The 20,677-nt window shown below is 37.6% G+C and overlaps 1 protein-coding gene across 2 annotated transcripts in view; it reads right to left on the minus strand.

The window, feature by feature from the left end:
* Positions 1 to 20,677, minus strand: part of LOC111158899 (COMM domain containing 10) — a 192,908-nt gene that overhangs the window by 62,738 nt on the left and 109,493 nt on the right. The gene's annotated exons all lie outside the window — the stretch shown is intronic.

Below are 20,677 nucleotides of genomic sequence, written 5' to 3' on the forward strand. Positions count from 1 at the left end.
GGGCGTGGGTCTACCCTCCTGCGAATGCATGACGAGACGAGAGCAGAGGAACACAAGGAGCTTATGTGCACTAGTGAAACAGCCCTGGGGACTACCGGAATAAACTGGGGAACACATTACAGGGAGGTGACAGGTAGGACATGAACCAATATCAAAGAGATATTACCATTAACATGACTGCACGTGAACCCCCAGAATGGTGTGCCTTGAGTCCCTGAGAATGTTCTATTCCGACAGGATGTGATAAGGGAGAGCGAAAAAATTTAGCAAAGGGTGGAGGTTAGGGGAAGAGCACATCCTCAAGAATAGACTTCTCATTCTATTATGGTTAGAAGAGGATGCTTCTCCCTAGTGACATTCTTTAGGAGATCTCTAATGGTGTTCTTGAGGGGAGGAGGAGGGTGGTGGTGCTTTTCGTATGCCTGAGGATGATGACCACAACAAATGGTATTTGCCTAGCTCCACCTATCATGCAAAAACACCTTACTGTTCGTTAACTCACTGAATTCTCACAATAATGTTATAAGGAAGGTACTGCTATGAACCTCGCATGAAGAATGGAACTGAGCTTAGACTTTATCCAAGGTTCTATGGAAGGTAACCGACAGCAGCTAGGGACGTTTGGGCAAGACCTCTGCTTCAGAAGCATTCTTTCTGAAAGCTTCACTGAGAGTGCACAGCATGGAAACCCAAGAGTATCATTAGTCAAGGCCAGAAGCAGGGATAGGACAGCGGCGATGAACCATGTCCTCAGTCTCTACCTTAAGGCTCACCAGGACAGGAGTGGAGTTCAGGTATTCTGAGTCATATTCTGTGTGGTACTTAAAGTGTTTCTGCAATGTGCTGGAATCCCGCCAGGGTTCCCTCCATATCGAGGAAAGTCATAGCTCCTCAGATTAAGGGCAGAAGATGAATTTCCTCCAGTTCAGGTGGCTTGGAGTGACGCAAAGAAATGAAGATGACTTTAGTCAGGCTGACCTCCAGGTTCCCCTCAAACTTTGGGGAGTCAGCATTCCCCAGTTCAGGAATGGGAATGTGGATTCCATAACTTGAATCCTGTCCACAACCTAACCAATGTCTTCCTCCACTCCAGACCCAACCACCACTCGGCTTCTCAAAAGTGCATGTTGGAGAATATTTACCACTTGAATTATAAAAACTCACTGTATGCACTCCATAGGAAATGGACTACAAGAAATTCTTCAAAATAAGCAATAAATGATAAGCATACATGGCACAAAAAGTCACAAATGAGAAGGCCAAATACAAAACGGTCATGCTAGTTTATGTACGATCATTTAAAAATGATAAATCTTCAAGCAAGACATAATTTCAGTTGATAAGTAGTCTGGAACACCAGCACTTAAATTTTTAAGACACATTTACAGTCTAATGTTACATACTGAATGCTATATTTAATAGTAGCAAAATAAATTTATGGCCACATTTTAAATGCAAGATTAGATAAAATCAATTACCTTTTACAGGTTCTTTTTTTCTCCCTACAGACTCACTAGCTTAAGTTGAACAACTTGTCTAAAAAACTCTAACTTTCATTCAAGCAGTTGGTAAAAACTGAATACCTATTATGAACTAGGCAGTGTATTTAGGATCTCTTACCCTCGTGAAATTTACACCTTAGAAGGAAGAAAATGCAAGAAAACAGGCAAAAGAACAGCAAGCTGTAAAAACAGGTGAAAAAGAAATTCACAACAGATAGGACAGACGTGGTGCTCATGGCACACCTCCCCAAGGACATATGTGTGAGTTAAGAAAGTGAGAAGGAGCTAGCTATGTGCAAAGCTGGAAGAAGAGGTCCAAGCGGATGAAAAAGTATGACAAATAGACTGCAGCAGGAAACGACTGCCCTGTGAGGAATGACAAGGACATCAGTGTGACTGTGGTCAATGAACGAGATCAGGTGGGAGAGCGAAAGAGTTGGGCCCAATGGACGAGGTAGCAGAAGCCACAGAAAAGAGTCTGGATGTTAGGCTAAGTGCAATGGACAGTTGCTGACAAAGTGTTTTAAGCAAGGGGTGATATGATCCAAATAACACTTTAAGAAGGTCAACTTTAAACTGTATAAAAATGGATTAGAGAGGCTGCAGTGGGAGCCAGGAAAAAGTCAAAGGACAATGACACTTTGGAACAAGTGGCAATAGATATAGGAGAGGAAGCAGATCCAAGATACAATTTTTTAAAAGATTTATTTATTTATTTTAGAGAGAGAGCACATGTGAGCAGTTGGGGGTCGGGGGCAGACAGAGAGGGAGAGAGAAAATCCTCAGTAAGACTCCACTGATGTGGGGCTAAATGCCAGGACCCCGAGATTATGACCTGGGCCAAAATCAAGAGTTGGCTGCTTCACTGACTGAACCACCCAGGTGTGCCTCGAGATACCATCTGAAGAGCGAAGCAATATGACTAAGAAATGGTTGGGGAATGAGAGAAAGGAATTAAGGGCTGTCCTAAGTTTCTGCCTTGAGTAAATTTAAGGTAACATTACACCAAACTGTAAAACTCTTCAAAACAAACATCCAAGTCCCAGTGCACTCAAAGGGCCTTTTAGAAAAAGAGCTATGCAGCTGCAGCAAACTTCTTACTAGACACGTCTCCAAATGCAAGGGAAATAAGAGCAAAAATGAACTACTGGGACTTCATAAAGATTAAAAGCTTCTGCACAGCAAAGGAAGCAATCGACAAAACTAAAAGGCAGCCCAAGAAATGGGAGAAGATATTTGCAGAGGACATATCTGATAAAGGGTTAGTATCCAAAATGTACAAAGAACTTACCAAAACTCAATACCCACAAGACCAATAACCCAGTTAAGAAATGGGCAGAAGACATGAAAAGACAACTCTTCCAAAAAAGACACCCAGATGGCTCACAGACACATGGAAAGATGCCCAACATCATCACCAGGGAAATATAAATCAAAACCACAAAGAGATACCACCTCACATGTCAGAATGGCTAAACTGAACAACACTAGAAACAACAGATGTTGGCAAGGATGCAGAGAAAGGGAAACCCTCTTGCACTGTTGGTGGGAATGCAAACTGGTGCAGTCACTCTGGAGAATAGCATGGAGGTTCCTCAAAATGTTAAAAATAGAGCTCTCCTACAATCCAGCAATTGCACTGTTAGGTGTTTATCCAAAGGGTACAAAAATACAGATTCTAAGGGATATATGTACCCTGATATTTACAGCAGCATTATCAACAAAAGCCAAAATGTGGAGACTGACTGATGAATGGATAAAAAAAAGATGTGGTATATGTAAACAATGAAATGTAACTCAGCCATCAAAAAGAATGACAGACAACATGGATGGAGCTAGAGTGATTATGCTAAGTGAAGTAAGTCAGAGAAAGACAAATACCCGATGATCTCAGTCATATGTGGAATTTTAGAAAGAAAAGAGGTGAACATATGGGAAAGGGGAAAAGAAAGGAGAGGGAAAGAAGCCACAAGAGACTCTTACAGAGAACAAATTGAGGGTTGATGGAGAGAGGTGCCTGGAGGATGGGCTGGATGGGAGATGGGTAGTAAGGAGGGCAATTGTGATGAGCATTGGGGGACGTCCGTAAGTGATGAACCACTGAATTCTACTCCAGAAACCAATACTGCACTGCATGTTAATTACCTAAAATTTAAATTCAAAAAAAAAATAAAGAAAGAAAAGAAAAAAGAACTATGATTTAGGACAGGACTAGGTAAAGAAGGAAGGAAGGATAGGAGGAAGGAAGAAGGAAGGAGAGAAGGGAGGGAAGTGGTCAGGTGGAGAGACAGCAGGAATCCCCGCCATTATCTGGAGGCATTCCAATATCCTTACCTTATATTACAACACTAGTTAAGTTATACAATGTACCTAGGCTGAGTGTTATTATTTATCTCCCCATCTCCATATTTATTTTCTATTTATTAGATAATTTGCATAAAATAAGCACGCACTATAATTAAAACTCATGCTGGAACCAAGTTCTTCTCCACTTCTATATCTTAGAAAAAATTTCCTATCTTAGAAAAACCACAACTATATAGTGATGTTTCATTCCAAGTAAAATTTTAAGGTAAATTTTTTGCAGCTTAAGATACTCCGAAAACTTAACAAAAGAAGCTGTATGTGCTAATCAAATCTAGATATACAGAGTAAGAGAACTTTATAACTTGGGGGTGTGATGGTTTTTTCTTTCTTACTTTTTTTTTTTTTTTTTTGACATTTTGACACTTTGACTCCCATCCCCCAGTGCAGGGCTTGAAGTCACAACCCTGAGATCAAGACCTGAGCTGAGATCAAGAGTCAGATGCTCAACGGACTGAGCCACCCAGGTCCTTCTGAGATGGCTTCCTGAAAGGGACATGAAAGCTTCTTAACAGTGACATCATCGTCAGTGTTTTAAGGAGGGAATAGAATTAGGTGTAGGAGAGAAGATGACACAGCAAAGTTCAACAACTAGTTCTGATAGGACATATTAATATTTAACCAAGTACAGTAGTTTACCTTATTGTACTCTAGTTTTGTCATCAATAAAGTAAGTTAGTACTAATCATGTTTCTCTTCCAGCTGTAAAACTCAATAATTTCATGAAACTATATTAAAATAACTAATAACAGAGGTAATATGTTAGAAAAGCTGGAGGAACAAAAACTCTAGTCTCCTTAGAGAAAACATTCCCACATCAAATACAAAGGACAATAACCCCTTTACTGATTTAACCTGGGAACCATCAATAAATTCTGAGTGCATAGCAGGTACATTACTCATCATTGCAGAAAACATAAAAATGGGTTGGTTAGTTTACAATAGAACAAAGTATTCAACAACACGGTAGGACATAAAATTTTCCTTTGAGAATAAAAAAACATGTGCACTGCCTTTTAATTCCAAGTTCCCCAATAACCACCAAGTCCAGTGCCAAATTATTTCCAACCAAATGCCTAGAAATCTGACAGAGGTGAGAATGAACAGTGAATTGAACTGCACTATTGAACACACATAGACACAAATTACAGAAACTGAAGACAGCCTATCAGCTAAAACAGAAATTTGCTGTCCCTTTAAAAAAAAAGTATAAACTATCAACATGGAACTGGGAAAGCCGAGGTATGAGTTAATACCTAAAAATTTCATTCAAATTTTATTGAATGTTTAGAGGCTTTTTAAAAATATATGTACTATTAAAATCAATAGGATGAGTAAGTTCAACTTATGGTCATGACTGATGTGGTCCCACAAAATGCCAAGGACAACTATAATAACCTACAAAGATTAGTACAAACGGACTACATAAATATCCTGCAGTCACTTCTGTTCATCAATGTAACGGTAGATAAGGCAAGAAAGAAAAACTGAAAGCAAACACATTTGAAAACAAGTAAAATGTCTGCATTCTCAGACATGATCCTATATATAGAGAAACCTGAGAAATCCACCCCCTCCAAAAACTACTGGAACTAATAAACACATTGAGGTAAATCACAGCTACAAGACCAAAAGTAAAAGTTAACTTATATCTTTCTATACTACGAATAATTCAAAAGTGAAATTGAGAAAACAATTCTACTCATAAGAGTTTTTTTTTTTTTTTTAAGATTTTATTTATTTATTTGACAGAGATCACAAGTAGGCAGAAAGGCAGGCAGAGAGGGAGGGACGCAGGCTCCCTGCTGAGCAGAGAGCCCGATGCGGGGCTCGATCCCAGGACCCTGAGATCATGACCTGAGCCGAAGGCAGAGGCTTAACCCACCGAGCCACCCAGGTGCCCCTCTACTCATAAGAGCTTTTAAAAAAATAAAATCCTTAGCAATAAATTCAGCAACAAAAACAAATTATTCACTAAAAGCTGCCAAACTGATCTTAACATACAGAATTTATATACAGAAATGCAAAGAATGTAAAGTGGGCAAAATAATTTTGAGGAAGAAAAGAAGGTAGAAGAAATTTTATAACCCAGCTTTAAAAACCCTCTACAAAGCTACAGTAATCAAGATGACGTGGTATTGGTCTAAACACAGACATTTACCTCAGTGCAGCACAACAGAGTCCAGAGATAAACCCTTCCATTTATGATAAATTGCTTTCAGACAAAGGTACTACCAGGGAATTATTTGAAGGAAAGAACAGACCACATGGCTATCTAATTGTCCCAGCACCCCTTGCTCTTTCCTCTATAAAACTATAAACCTTCTGGAAGAAAATATAGGAGAAAATCCGTTTTGACGTTGGACTAGGCCAAGATTTCCTACATATGACACCAAAAGCATAATCAATGAAAGAAAAATTTGATTAAGTGGACCACAACATTAAAAAGTTCTGCTCCTGAAAAGATATCACTAAGAAAATGAAGACACACCACAAAGTGGGAGAAAACGTTTATAAATCTGATAGAGCACTCGTATCCAGGACATATAAAAATTTCAATAACTCATAAGAAGACAACACAGTAAAGATGCACAAAAGATTTTAATAGACATTCCACAACAGAAGATGTAAGATGACTAACACGCACATGAAAATACAGCCAACGTCATTAGTCTTTAAGGAAATGCAAACTGAAAACCACAATTAGATACCACTACACATCTGACAGAATGGCTATTGTCTTCGAGGCGACATTATCAACTGTTACTGAGGAAGAAAAACTGAAATCAGCATCTCACTAGACTGGTGGAAATGTAAAACAGTACAGCTACTTTAGAAGAGTCCAGCAATTTCTTTTTTTTTTTTTTTTAAGATTTTATTTATTTATTTGTCAGAGAGAGAGAGGGAGAGCGAGCGAGCACAGGCAGACAGAATGGCAGGCAGAGGCAGAGGGAGAAGCAGGCTCCCTGACGAGCAAGGAGCCCGATGTGGGACTCGATCCCAGGACGCTGGGATCATGACCTGAGCCGAAGGCAGCTGCTCAACCAACTGAGCCACCCAGGCGTCCCGAGTCCAGCAATTTCTTAAACAGTTAAACATAAACCTACCATTTATGAGTCACCAACTCTACTCCTAGATATTAGCCTAAGTGAAATGAAAGCATGTGTCCATATAAAGACCTGCATGTGTATGTGACAGAAGCATTATTCATAACAGTCCTAAACTGGAAAAAATCCAACTGTCCACCCGCTGTGGAATGCAGAAAAAAATCTGATGTATTTATACAATGAAATACTATTCAACAATAAAAAGTGACCAACCACCAATATATTCCACAACATCAAGGAACCTTGAAAACATGACGTTAAGTGAAATAATTCTGACACAAAAGACCACATATTTATGAAACCCCAGAAAATACAAATCTATATACACATATAGCATATCACTAACTGTCTAGGGCTGGGTACAAGGACTGATCACAAAGGTCCCCAAGGGAAATTTTAGACTGAAGCAAATATTCTAAGACTGGACCATGGTGATGGTTGTACAATTCTATGAATTGGTGAAAAATTATTAAATTTTAAACTTACAGGTAAATCTTATAGCATATAGATGAAGTGTTTTTTTTTTTAAAGTTTAAGACTAGTAAAACTTAGTCTCCCTACAAATGAAAATGTGATAGTTTACAACATTTAACTGCTTTGTGTGATTCCCAATACAACTAAAGTATAAAACTTCGTGAACAATACAATTCTTATTCATTTTATTCTACAACGAATTTCTTCTTAATATCACCCTCACAAGAGCCTCATAAGCTGAAGATTCATATACCAATTCTTATGTGATATATAAAATGTTAAAATAATATTCTCCATCTTATGTTTAAATTTAAAAGAAGATGACTCAAGTCATACTGTAGCACTTTATCCAACTTAGGCCTAGATTTTATCACAGAACCATGGAACTATAAGACACTGAGCAGGCATTAAAACAAAAATAAAATTTAGTACTCCTTCAATTGGCAAATATTTATAGAGCAATGATGATAGACCAGGAAATGGCTGGGCATTGGGGGATATGATGAGTAAAACAGAGGTGGTTCCTATCTACATCCTTCCAATTCTACTGAACAAACATAAAGTAAGTTCCCTACCAAAGTCCTCATACAGATCAATGACTTACTTGAGCAGTAAGACTTGTGGGGTATTTCTCAGTGAAAAAGTATGAGTTCAATTTGCAAAAAAAAAAAAAGGGGGGGGGGTGGTTCAGTTAAACTTCCAAACTCAGTTTCCTTAGAGGACTTGGATTTAAGAACCAAAAGGAACATCATAAGTGAAGAGACCTGGAGATGGAAGCTCCAAAGCTCAAAATGCTTTGTTCTTACAATGTTCCACAGCAAAAACCTAGATTAATAGTAAAACCACTTCCAAAGACTTACAACAGTACTTCTAATACATGCTTCCCTTAGAAAAAAAATGTACAATGAGTTCACCTCTCAGAAACATAAAAATGCTTGAAGCAATTAGGCAAGGAGCACCAAGCGCAATACCTTCAATCTTAAGGCTCCACTGAGTACTTACTTTTTATCAGATGATTTCAAGTGTTGCTTTTTGAATCATTCCGGTCTGGCTTTGCCTCCTATCACTGCCTGCATGCCAATGATCATAAACTTAACTTTAAGAGTTCCCTACGATATATCATTGTCTTTTTGAACATCCTATTCCCACTGCCTACTACCTTCTCTCCAAACCCCTTATCTCTGTCTCTCACTGGCTCTGATTCAACCATACAGTTTCAGTTCATGTCTCAGCTTAGATCTTTCCTGAGGTTGCCCGGTCTAGGTTAAGGCTCCCTGTGCTGTGCTAAGAACGTACCATGAGTTTCTCCTTCTAGAACTCCTAAAATTTCTAATTTTAAATGAAATATCTCATTCCCCAATATTTGCAAATATATTCCCAGAGCGTAGGAAAGTCACTAGAATCTAGTTTGGAACTCAATAAATATTTGTTGAATATATGTCATGCAGGTAAAATATGGATAAAACTCATTATTTCTTGCTTCACGTATTATTTTGTAGAGAAAGCTCTTTTCCTTGGTATATAAATTTAACTTATTTTGCACTCCTCATTACTAAGTAGAAGTGCACTGACATTTCCAAAGTATTTCCTAGACTTCATTTCCTCCTGTTTCTTTTTCTTTTTTTTTCCTTTAAAAAAAATACCAGTTGGGGTGCCTGGGTGACTCAGTCATTAAGCATCTGACTTCCGCTCAGGGTCATGATCCTGGGGTCCTGGGATCAAGCCCTGCATCGGGCTCCCTGCTAGGCGGGAAGCCTGCTTCTCCCTCTCCCACTCCCCCTGCTCGTATTCCCTCTCTCGCTGTGTCTCTCTCTGTCAAACAAATAAAATCTTTAAAAAAATCACTTAATATAGAATACATCTGATTCCTATAAAGACCTGTAACATATAATTTATAGGCAGACAGCAGAAGTACAGTGAAAAGTGTCAACTTGAAAGGAATAACAGACACAGACAAAACTAAAATAACACAAAATACTGTTAAAAATATTTCATATAGTCTAATTCACAGCAATCTGCAGATACCAATCAACTAAAAAAATTGTAATGTAAAAAAAAATGTTGTGTTCTTTTGAATTCTAGTTACTTTTGTGGAAAAAAAAAGGTCAGAATGAATAACTGAGATAATTTCTTTAAGGTTATCTTTCCGTCCAACCTCATGTTCCTGAATAGAACATTCAATTTGCTCATAAAGCACTGTGTCAACTTTATGACTACAAGGAGACTATTATACTTTTAACAGCATATTCCCATTTAACTAGATGACTCAATGAGTCCATTTAAAATCCTTTGGAATATAAGAGTTTGAGAGTCTAATGGGTATGGAAACCATAAATGTTAACCGAAATAATTCTAACCCGTATTACAGGTTTCCATGTTTTTACCAACAGAGATTTCAGGATAAGTAGATTTCTAAATTAAACTATTAAAATTTAATTCCAACTGTCAAAACTAACCTTTCTTAAGATCCACATAAACTGCCTTACTATTTATTCCTTTCTACTTCAGGAAAATTTTCACGAAAATAGAATAACAGGCTTAAATTGAACTTAATTATCCCTAGACAGACACCACAATTTCTTCTTAATTGTACTCTGTGTCTTCCCCCCAACTCCTTAATACCCCAGGGAGCATTAACAAGTTTTCATCCCTTGATCACACATCTATTTGGAACACAGTCACACAGTCGATGCTGGCTGTCCACCAGGCATCCCCACGCCCATATGGTCACTGAAGGATGCACACCTTTCACGGGACCCAGCACAGTACATCTTCTCGCAAACCTGCTATGCAGATTTGGTTTTGTTTCTGTTTTCTGGTTGAACTGTCTGTCTGTCTTCCCATCTATTATCTATCTAGTTATTTTTCCTCTGGTCAGGAAAAAAAAAAATCTCAAAAAATAAACGATTCCAAAAATCTACCCTGAGAACTAAAACATAACATCTGAAACCAAACGAGCAGAGCCACCTCAAGCACAGCTTGAATTGAAATTGAAAAGTACATAACTTTTTTTTTAAAAATTTAAGAACTATTTTATAAAAACAAAAGCTATCCTGTAACTTCTGAAAGCAATGATATAACTTTCAATCTATACAGAGCCCATGGTCAAGAGATGCAGGTATCTGTGCTTTTTCAAAGTTCAACACCAGTAATTAGTATTGTAAATCTAAGGAGTCTTTTTCATAGCATTTCCAAGGGATCTTGAAAACAAAGCCTTCTACAAGGGGTCTGTGACTGACTAGCTGTAAAAACGTGAGTATCTATCACCAAGAAGATAAAGGGGTTGGTTTTTATTTAGAAGACAGTCTCTTTAGAAAAAACAAAAACAAAAACAAGACCCTTTACAGACGCCCATGGGACAAGATACATCCACTCTTACTACCTGTTGCTTAAAAAGAGTAACAACCAAATGTGCCACAAATTAAAAAACTTAATGGTTCAGTTGGTGATGTAGATGAGTTATGAAATAACTGAGTATATGAAAATCTGAAATAACAGATATATGCTGTATTATTTTTTCAGTGTTTAGATAATGTTTGGGTTTAATAGAGGTCAATGGATCCTTAGCAATAACTTAGCAATACTTGTCTTTCTCCCACCACAGGCCAAGGCCATCCACTCTGATCCATACAAATACATTCCTATCATCCCCTAACATTCCCGAAATTAATTATTCTATGATGCCTACCTTTTCCAGGTAAGAACAGAGTAGAATGAAAGAATCACAAGGCAGGGTTGGTTACTACTGAGGCTTCTCTCCCTGGCTTGCAGGTCACCCCACCTTCTTGCTTTGTCTTTACATAACCTCTTTTGTGCAAATGTATCCCTTCTTTTTTTTTTTTTTTTTAAGATTTTATTTATTTAGTTGACACAGAGAGAGAGAGAGATCACAAGTAGGCAGAGAGGCAGGCAGAGAGAGAGGGGGAAGTAGGCTCCCTGCTGAGCAGAGAGCCGGATGTAGGACTTGATCCTGGGACCCTGAGATCATGACCTGAGCTGAAGGCAGAGCCTTAACCCACTGAGCCACCCAGGCACCCAAATGTATCCCTTCTTAAAAGGACACTAGTCGTATTGGATTAGGGACCCACTCTTATGACCTCATTTAACTATAATTACCTCTTTAAGGGACCTATCTCTAAATATGATCACATCAGGGGCTAGGGCTTCAGCATATGAATTATGGGGAAACAAGTGAGTCCATAACACTCTCCAAGAAGGTTCATGTCAGGGAAGTCAAAGCCCTTAATCAAGGCTAGTTCAATTGTCCTCATGACAAAAAACTGAATGCAAGTTTTTTCTTCAACCCTTATTACTCTACAACCCACGCTGGCCCCAAAGGGTTCTCCCAGTGTCTATTCTTTGTTCTACCCTGTCTCATAAGGGACTGCTTCCTATGCCTCCACTTTCTCTGCTTCCAGAAAACATACACCAAACCCGCATCAGGGAAACTCCCACAGTCAGCCCATGAACTGTCCTTAAGGTCCAAATAAAAACCTGCTAATTTCAATTACTAAGTTGGGTCAACTTATCTAGAAAATTGTGTGTTTTCATTAGTAAGTATGCTGTGAAACTGTGCAAGGCAAAACTGTTTTTACCAGTGTAAACTTGTAAATAACTGAAATCTGTGCAGTCATGAGTATCTGTAAGAAGTTTCTGTTAAGAGCAGTTGATTTGGGGTGGTGGAATTGGGGAGGTTTTCGTTCCTTCTTTATACTTGTCAGTATTTTCTAAATCGTCTATAAGGTCATCTATTACTTTCAGAATTAAAAAACCCTTTCGTAAAAATATATGTCATTGTTTCTTTTTTTTTTTTTAAAGATTTTATTTATTTATTTGACAGAGATCACAAGTAGGCAGAGAGGCAGGCAAAGCGGGATGGTGGGGAGGCAGGCTCCCCGCTGAGCAGGGAGCCCTAGTGGGGCTCGATCCCAGGACCCTGAGATCATGACCTGAGTTGAAGGCAGAGGCTTTATTTAACCCACTGAGCCACCCAGGCACCCCTATGTCATTGTTTCTTAACGGCTAATGGATGTGTGTAGGTCAAAATTATGTTTAAAAGGATCTATTAAAATCTATCCCTCCCCAAATCTTTGTGGATCTTCCAAACCTACTTTAAGTTTTTACCTTTTTGTACTTCAGCTTATAACACAGGAATTATAAAAGATAATGAAAACTTGAACAAAATTACAATTCAGAACTGGTATGTTTAATTTATATCCACTTTAGAAAGTTCCATGCTAGACATGCACAAAATGTACTGGAGATTAATTATGCTGTTTATAATAACTTTGGTGAAAATATGGGTCTTCAATAAATACATTACCTAATGCTCTAAAAACTGTTTCTATGATAGGGCGCCTGGGTGGCTCCGTCAGTTAAGCAGCTCACTCTTGGTTTCAGCTCAGGTCATGATCTCAGAGTCCTGGAATCAAGCCCCAAATACGGCTCCCCGTTCAGCAGGGAGTCTGCTTGAGATTCTGTCTCTTTCTCTCCCCCCTTCCCCGCTCCTGTGCACATAATGTGCATGCTCTCTCTCTCTCAAATAAATCTTAAAAAACATAAACTTAGTGCATAATATGGAATGATCTTAGAAGACGACATATGTATCTTTTTTATTTCTGTAAACTCCGCAATGACTAGGAAGTACCTTTTACAAAGCAGGGATTTAATAAATATGTTACTGAATGACTATGGAGATAAAATATTTAATTTTTTTTTATCAGTTTGTTATCTTTTATAAGCCTGCTTTCTTTTGGAGAATAATCATGATATAACTTGTTGAGGAGCCTTAGGATATATGAAAGCAGAGTGAAGGCTTTTTATTAGGAGAAATTCAGAGACCTTCAGAATACCTTAATGATGAACACTAAAGCACTTCCTGATAATTATTTGGCTAATGATGAGCTATAAAGCTAGCAGCGTTAAAGTGAGATGGGAGCGCCAGGCTCCCCCACTGACTAGGTGACTCGCTACTTCACATCGGCCTTCCAGCTTTATTTTAGTGTGACCTGACTGAGTGCCCCGGCAAAATGACAAATGACCACATGCCCTGGACCTTTGGGTCACCATGCGAACAGCCAGTGAATATCAGGTGTGTGTGTAAGGGTATAGGTTCTGTGTTCAGGAGGTCTGTGAAGCTCCTAAAATTGTTGGTTACATTTTCTGTCTACGTGCACACATATTTTTTTTCTGAGAAGAGGTCTGTAGCATTTATGAGTACTGTCAAGTCTATAAACCCATAAAGGTTAAGGACCAGTGGATTCATAACCCCTTCGGAGGTGTGCTATCTCATTCCCTCGATAGATAGCACATACCTCAGGAAGGATGAAGACACTATGTAGGTTTGTTGATCAGTTTCATTTTAATTTTACAGACTAGAAAATGTGCAGCCTTTCATAATATGTTGGTATTTCTTTTTTTTAATGTGAATTCGTATTTTAATGCAAGTGCAGTGTCAATGAATGTGATTGATAAAATGTGAACCATGTTTTACGTAGTTCTACTATCTGTGCATCAGCATTATATAAAGATGTTAAGTACAGAAAGAAAGTTTATTTACATTAAAGATAATAACCTCCAAATAAATATTTTCAGTGTTACTGATGCATTATGGCCAAGTTCAAAAGACACTGGTGAAGATTATATTCAATATTTTGTTAATGCAGGTATAGCTTTAGTTTAAAAATAAATGGCTTTTTCTCTTGTTCTCATTTGTCTATAATCAGTATTTTTAGTATTTCCTAATCATTTGTAGATCGATTCAGAGCTTTTTTTTTTAATTAAACATTTCCTTTGTGAGGAAAATTTTGGTATAAATATTGGAAGACAAACTGAGTGCCTGGAACAAAAACAGTTTTTTCCTTCTTACTATCGAGATTAGATAGAAAGGTAGCTCTTGAGGTTGCCTATGAGAAAGGAAAAGCTTTAACATTTAAAGAATTTAATATCAAAAGGAGAGTTGTTCTTCAGATCTCCCTATACCACAGATAATTTTCTGCAGTTAGACATATTAGAGGTTTAATCCTAAAAGAACACAGTGTCCAATATTTTTGGATACAATGTTTTTACATACAACAGAAGCATTTTAACCTTAAGGAAATCCTTCTTCCTTCAATATGTATTTTCTTTTTTTTTTTTTTAAGATTTTATTTATTTATTTGACAGACAGAGATCACAAGTAGGCAGAGAGGCAGGCAGAGAGAGAGAGGAGGAAGCAGGCTCCCTGCTGAGCAGAGAGCCCTATGTGGTGCTTGATCCCAGGACTCTGGGATCATGACCTGAGCCGAAGGCAGAGGCTTTAACCCATTGAGCCACCCAGGCGCTCCTCAATATGTATTTTCAACCATTATAGTTTTTTATTACTGGAAAAAGAATAGATAACAAACTGAACAGATTTCACATTGAGGAAAAAATCTGAATTTTTAGTGTTTTTATTTGTAATACTGCCTGTTGTGTTTGTTAATTCAGAAGATTATTTTACTAACTTCTCAAGTATCTGCGTTACCAAAATGAGGAAAAGCTGATCACATAAAATACATGTAGTGTGTATGTGTGTATGATGTTTACATGGACCAGAAAGGGTTTTTTTCCAGTGGTTTCAGTGGAAACATAAGACAAAGATGTTCTCACAGATGAGAACATAAGATGTTCTCATAGAAACAGGTTTTGTTGTTGTTGTTGTTTAAGATTTATTTTTATTCGAGAGAGAGAGAGAGTGATTGTGAGTGGTCTCTTGACCCTAAGACCATGACCTGAGTGGAAGTCAAGATCAGATGCTTAACAGACTGAGCCACCCAGGCGCCCCACACTAACTTTATTTCTAAAAATACTGACCACAAAGAACTACATGGCTGAGGTTTTATTATAGGCACCCTAAAATAAGTTGTCAGAAATATCAGATATATTTTCAGTATTCTTCAATTTCTATAATCATTAAAGTTCTAACATGGGTTTGCTGACAAATGGCCTTCACTGTTTGTACTAACTTATGTCACATGAAGACAAGCCATTAGAAATCAATTAGTTCTCTTAAAATAAACAAGGTGGGATTATGAAATGTGATGAATTCATTATCTAATTTCAACAAAATGCGAAGAGTGATTTCTTGAAATAGTGTATAGTTGGCATGTTTGGTATTGGTTTTTATTTATTTTTATTATGTTAGTCACCATACAGCATGTCATTAGTATTTGATCTAGTGTTCCATGATTCATTGTTTGTATATAACACTCAGTGTTCATTGTAGTACGTGCCCTCCTTAATACCCATCACCAGGCTCACCCTTTCCTCTATAACCATCCCCTCGAAAACCCTTAGTTTGTTTCCCAGAGTCCACAGTCCCTCATGGTTCATCTCCTGCTCTGATTTCCCCCCCTTCATTCTTCCCTTCCTTTTCCTAATGTCCTCCATGCTATTCCCTGTTCCACAAGTAAATGAAACCATATGATAATTGACTTTCTCTGCTTGACTTATTTCACTCAACATAATCTCCTCCAGTCCCATCCATGTTGATGCAAATGGTAGGTATTCGTCCTTTTTGATGGCTGAGTAATATTCCATTGTATTTATGGACCACATCTTCTTTATCCATTCATCTGTTGATGGACATCTAGGCTCTTTCCACAGTTCGGCTATTGTGGACACATTGCTGCTATGAACATTGGGGTGCAGGTGCCCCTTTATTTCACTACATCTGTATCTTTGCAGTAAACACCCAGTAGTGCAATTTCTGGGTTCTAGGGTAGCTCTATTTTCAACTTTTTGAGGAACCTGCACACTGTTTTCTTAAGCGGCTGCACCAACTTGCATTCCCACCAACAGTGTAAGAGGGTTTCCCTTCTCTACATCCTCTCCAACATTTACTGTTTCCTGCCTTGTTAATTTTTGCCATTCTCACTGGTGTAAGGTGGGTTTTGCTTTTTTTTTTTTTCAATCAGAACTTCTATTATACCCATCACCCCTGCCCTGTACTTTACACTCTCCTTTATGCATCTTCCCTGAGAGCACATGCGTGCTGTTTCAGAACCTCCCTAACAAAGGAACCTCACTTCTCATCTTCAATCTCCTTGCTAGCACCCTGTGCCACCACCACGGGCTTAGGTGTGTGGGTTTATTCACTCCTACTCCTCAAAAGGTAGAAGGGTGCCTGCAGAGACGACTCCTGCTTCTATTCCTACGACTTTATGAGGGGAGTAGTTTCTGGATCCTCAAATTGGAACTCTGACCGTATTTCTTCATCAAACCACTGCTATTGATGGCTGCCCTACTCTAGGCACTATTTATATGACTCTGAGTGACATTAGGGATCAAGTCAACTTTTGAGAGCTGGAACCGAAATCCAAATGGTATTTATCAGATGATTTTTCAGGAGAAAAAAGTTAGAATTAATACTCTGATGGTTTACTGAGTATGCTAGCTAGGTGGCCCTGTACTGAGGTGGTTTACAAATATTCTCATTTAATCAACACAATGAAATAGGAATTATCACTATTTAACAAGTTGTATGAGAACCACAGAAAGGTAAGTTGACTTGCCAGGGTTGCAATTCAAAGGCAGTTCTATCTGATCCGTGTGTGTTCGCTAAGCTGCTACACTACACATCACTGTCTTCTGCATTTATTTCAAATTTTAAATACCACTGTATAATATAATGTTTTGAGTATTACTGTGTAATTATTTTATAAGTTGTTGATAGTGTGTGTAAAATGTGTTTTTTTAAAAAAAAGATTTATTTTAGAGAGAGAACAAGCAAGTGAGAGCGGGGGTGGGGTGGGGGAGTGGTGTGGAGAGGAGCAGAGGGACAATCTCAAGCAGACTTGCTGCTATGTGCAGAGCCCGACATGGGGCTTGGAGCTCAATCTCACCACCCTAAGAACATGACCTGAGCCAAAATCAAGAGTTAGACGCTTAACTGACTGAGCCACTCCTGTGCCCTTAAAATGTAGTTTAAAACAGGGATATGTTGAACCTTTTTTGATCTTCAAAATCTATGTATTTAAAATTTTACATATATTTGAAAAGGCAACCAAAAAATGATCTATATATGTGATTTGAAGCTTACTAGAAATTCCTTACACAAACTTATATGAATTACTAATGAGTAAAAACAGTAAGCAAAATAATAATTACCAAATTCTTTTTTTTTTTTAAGATTTTATTTATTTATTTGACAGACAGAGATCACAAGTAGGCAGAGAGGCAGGCAGAGAGAGAGGGGGAAGCAGGCTCCCTGCTGAGCAGAGAGCCCCATGTGGGGCTCGATCCCAGGACTCTGAGCTCATCACCCGAGCCGAAGGCAGAGGCTTACCCCACTGAGCCACCCAGGCACCCCTAATTACCAAATTCTTATATTTAACATGATCTCCTGATAATATATCAGGCAATAAACTAAAATTTTTTAAGTTAATGGCAATGTCAAATAACATTAACTTTTATACTTTGCTTTTCTTCCCCCAAATCTCTAGTCAAATCTTTGCAGAAGAAAGGAACCTATACTGTATTATTTTCTCTGTAGAGATACTTAATGAGCTATGAGAACAGTATCAGATTTGCTATTTTATTACATTAAAAAAAGTATACTATTGATTTGTTTCAAAAATTTACAAAATTGGGATGCCTGGGAGGCTTAGTCAGTTCAGTATTCAACTCCTGATCTGCGATCATGTCAGGATTTCAGGGTCATGAGATTAAACCCCTAGTCGGGCTCTGTGCTCAGCAGGCAATCTGCTTGAGGATTCTCTCTCCCCCTTTGCCTCCCCCCAACCCCGGCATGCTCTCTCTCTCTTTCTCAAACAAATAAATAAATCTTTAAAAAAAAATAAATACAACAACTTTATGAAACTGTTACCAAACTGTATATCTCATTTTGTAACTTGCTTAAAAAAAAAAAAATCAGCACTGCTTTTTGAAATTTCTCCATATTGGCAATATAGAAGTCAAATTTTTGCATTTTGACTGTTACATCTCAGGGTACTCAGGGTACAAAGAAACCTCTTTAATCATCTGCTTAGAAGAGGGCATCATATTGCTTCACTTTGTCACTATTACAAATATAATGCCATACACACACACACACACACACACACTGCTTTCTGGTGTTGATATATGGAGGCATGAACTTCAAGGTCATAGGGTTGTACATCTCTAAAATTACTAGGTGTTAGATAACTGTTTTTTAAACTTCCTATATCATACCAATTTACTTTGCGACCAGAAATGTATAAAGAGCTCTCACTTCCCTACATAAATATCTGGCAGTATCAGACCTTCCCATTTTTGTCAATTTGATGGGTAAGCCAAATGCTATCTCATCCATGTTTGTTACCTGATACTCCACTGGTTCATCAATGAAATTTATTACTAATATAAAAATTTATTTTTCTTAATGCTGACACTGTATTGTGATATTATTTACATACTTTAATGGTCACTTTCAAGTTGCTATAACTTAAAACATTTAAAAAATTGAGCTTTTAAGTCTGGAAATATAATTTCTCCCTCTTAGGAAATGTTCTAGTTTTGCCACTAGTTAGTACAATATCTGTTAAAAAGTCCTCGGCCTATTCAACCTAAACTTACCTGGTTTTGAGGATTCTGTTAATTAAAAAGAAAAGTACTTTTAAGTTTTATGTTATAAAAATATTTGGCACTTATGACAAAGGGCAATATTAAAGACATTAAAAGTACTTACAATGTCATCTTTTCACACGCACCTCAATAAAATCAGTAGTTCCATCCCTGCATACTGAAAGCACTTTATACATCATTTATTTTAATCAGCCTAATACTGGTTGCTCCTTATATTAAGTTAGTTCTTCTAAGGCTAGGATCGTTGTGTTGTAATATCTTTAAATATAAAACGTATCTTTAAGGTACAAAATGTTAGAGCACCCTAGAACTTTCTCTTCATGCCCCCTTCCAGTGCTGTGTGTTCAAGGGTAAAGACTATACTGATATTAACAACACAGACTTGAACTTTACGTAAGTAAAATTATAGAACGTGTTCTTTTGCCTTTGGCTTCTTCCATTCAACACTTTACTTATGTGATTCACCCCTAGTGTTAAATACAGCTGTAGTCTTATACTCCCACTGATGTACAGTATCTCATTGTATCACCATACTACAATGCATTTATCCATTCTACTGTTCTTGTGCATTAGGTTAGCTTCTCTCTTGGGGCTCTCGTGAACAGCAGTGCTATGAACAACACTGTTCATGCCTTTTGGGGAACACGTAACTATACGTCTGTTGGGTATATACCTAGAAATGGGATTTCTGGGTTACAAGGCACATGGATTTCTCAATTTTACAAGACAAGGACAAATAGTTTTGCAAAGTGGACTACCAAAGTCTAATTTCTGCATTCACTCACTCATGCATTCATTCCTTTCCTAATTTTGAAAAATGTATCAAGCAAAAATGTGTTAAGGTACTACACTTGACCCTGGTGAATATGGTCAACATCAAATTCCTATATCTCCACAACAATCATTCCTTCCTACATTCATTTTCCTGAATACCTAAGGCAGGACAGGCATTGTGGCACTGTTCTACATTTGGAGACCATCAGAGTAAAAAGAAGGACAGACCCCTCGCCCTGATGGTACTTACATTCTAATGAGGAGACAAACAATAAAACATAGGTAATAATAAAATTTTAAAAAGGTGTAACAGCAAAAAGGAGAAAGTGCTAGTGAAAAAAAATTAAGTGGAATAAAGGGGGAAGAATGTGGGAGTATTTTAGATACCATGCACAGGGAAAATGTCTTCAAGAAGGTGAAATAAGGTTCTGAAATAAGGAAGCGGTGATAAAGATAGTGAGAAGTAGTTACATTTAGCATCTACATATTCTGGAAGTAGAGATAAAATGATTTGTGATGCGTTGGATGCAGGGTGTGAATACACTGATTATGATAGACTATTCATAAATGTTTGCCTGGATGAATAACAATGTCTAATAACAAGTTTGGAGAATGATCTATTACCTGTCAACAGAAGCACACTAATTTATTAGGCAGTCTTCAAAGTACTGAGTATGTCCTCTATAATAACACTTAGATTGTATTTCAAATCTTCCTCTGTTGTCATCCCAACAATAAGTAGACAGTAACTTCGTAAACAAAGAATTATTATTCTTCCAGAAAAAAGATTTATAAATGAAACAGACATATGAATACATCTGTATATGTGTGTGTGTGTATATATATATATATATATATATATATATATAT

This window comes from Enhydra lutris, unplaced genomic scaffold (genome assembly GCF_002288905.1).
Source record: "Enhydra lutris kenyoni isolate GAN:26980312 unplaced genomic scaffold, ASM228890v2 scaffoldscaffold64, whole genome shotgun sequence".
Lineage (NCBI taxonomy): Eukaryota > Metazoa > Chordata > Mammalia > Carnivora > Mustelidae > Enhydra > Enhydra lutris.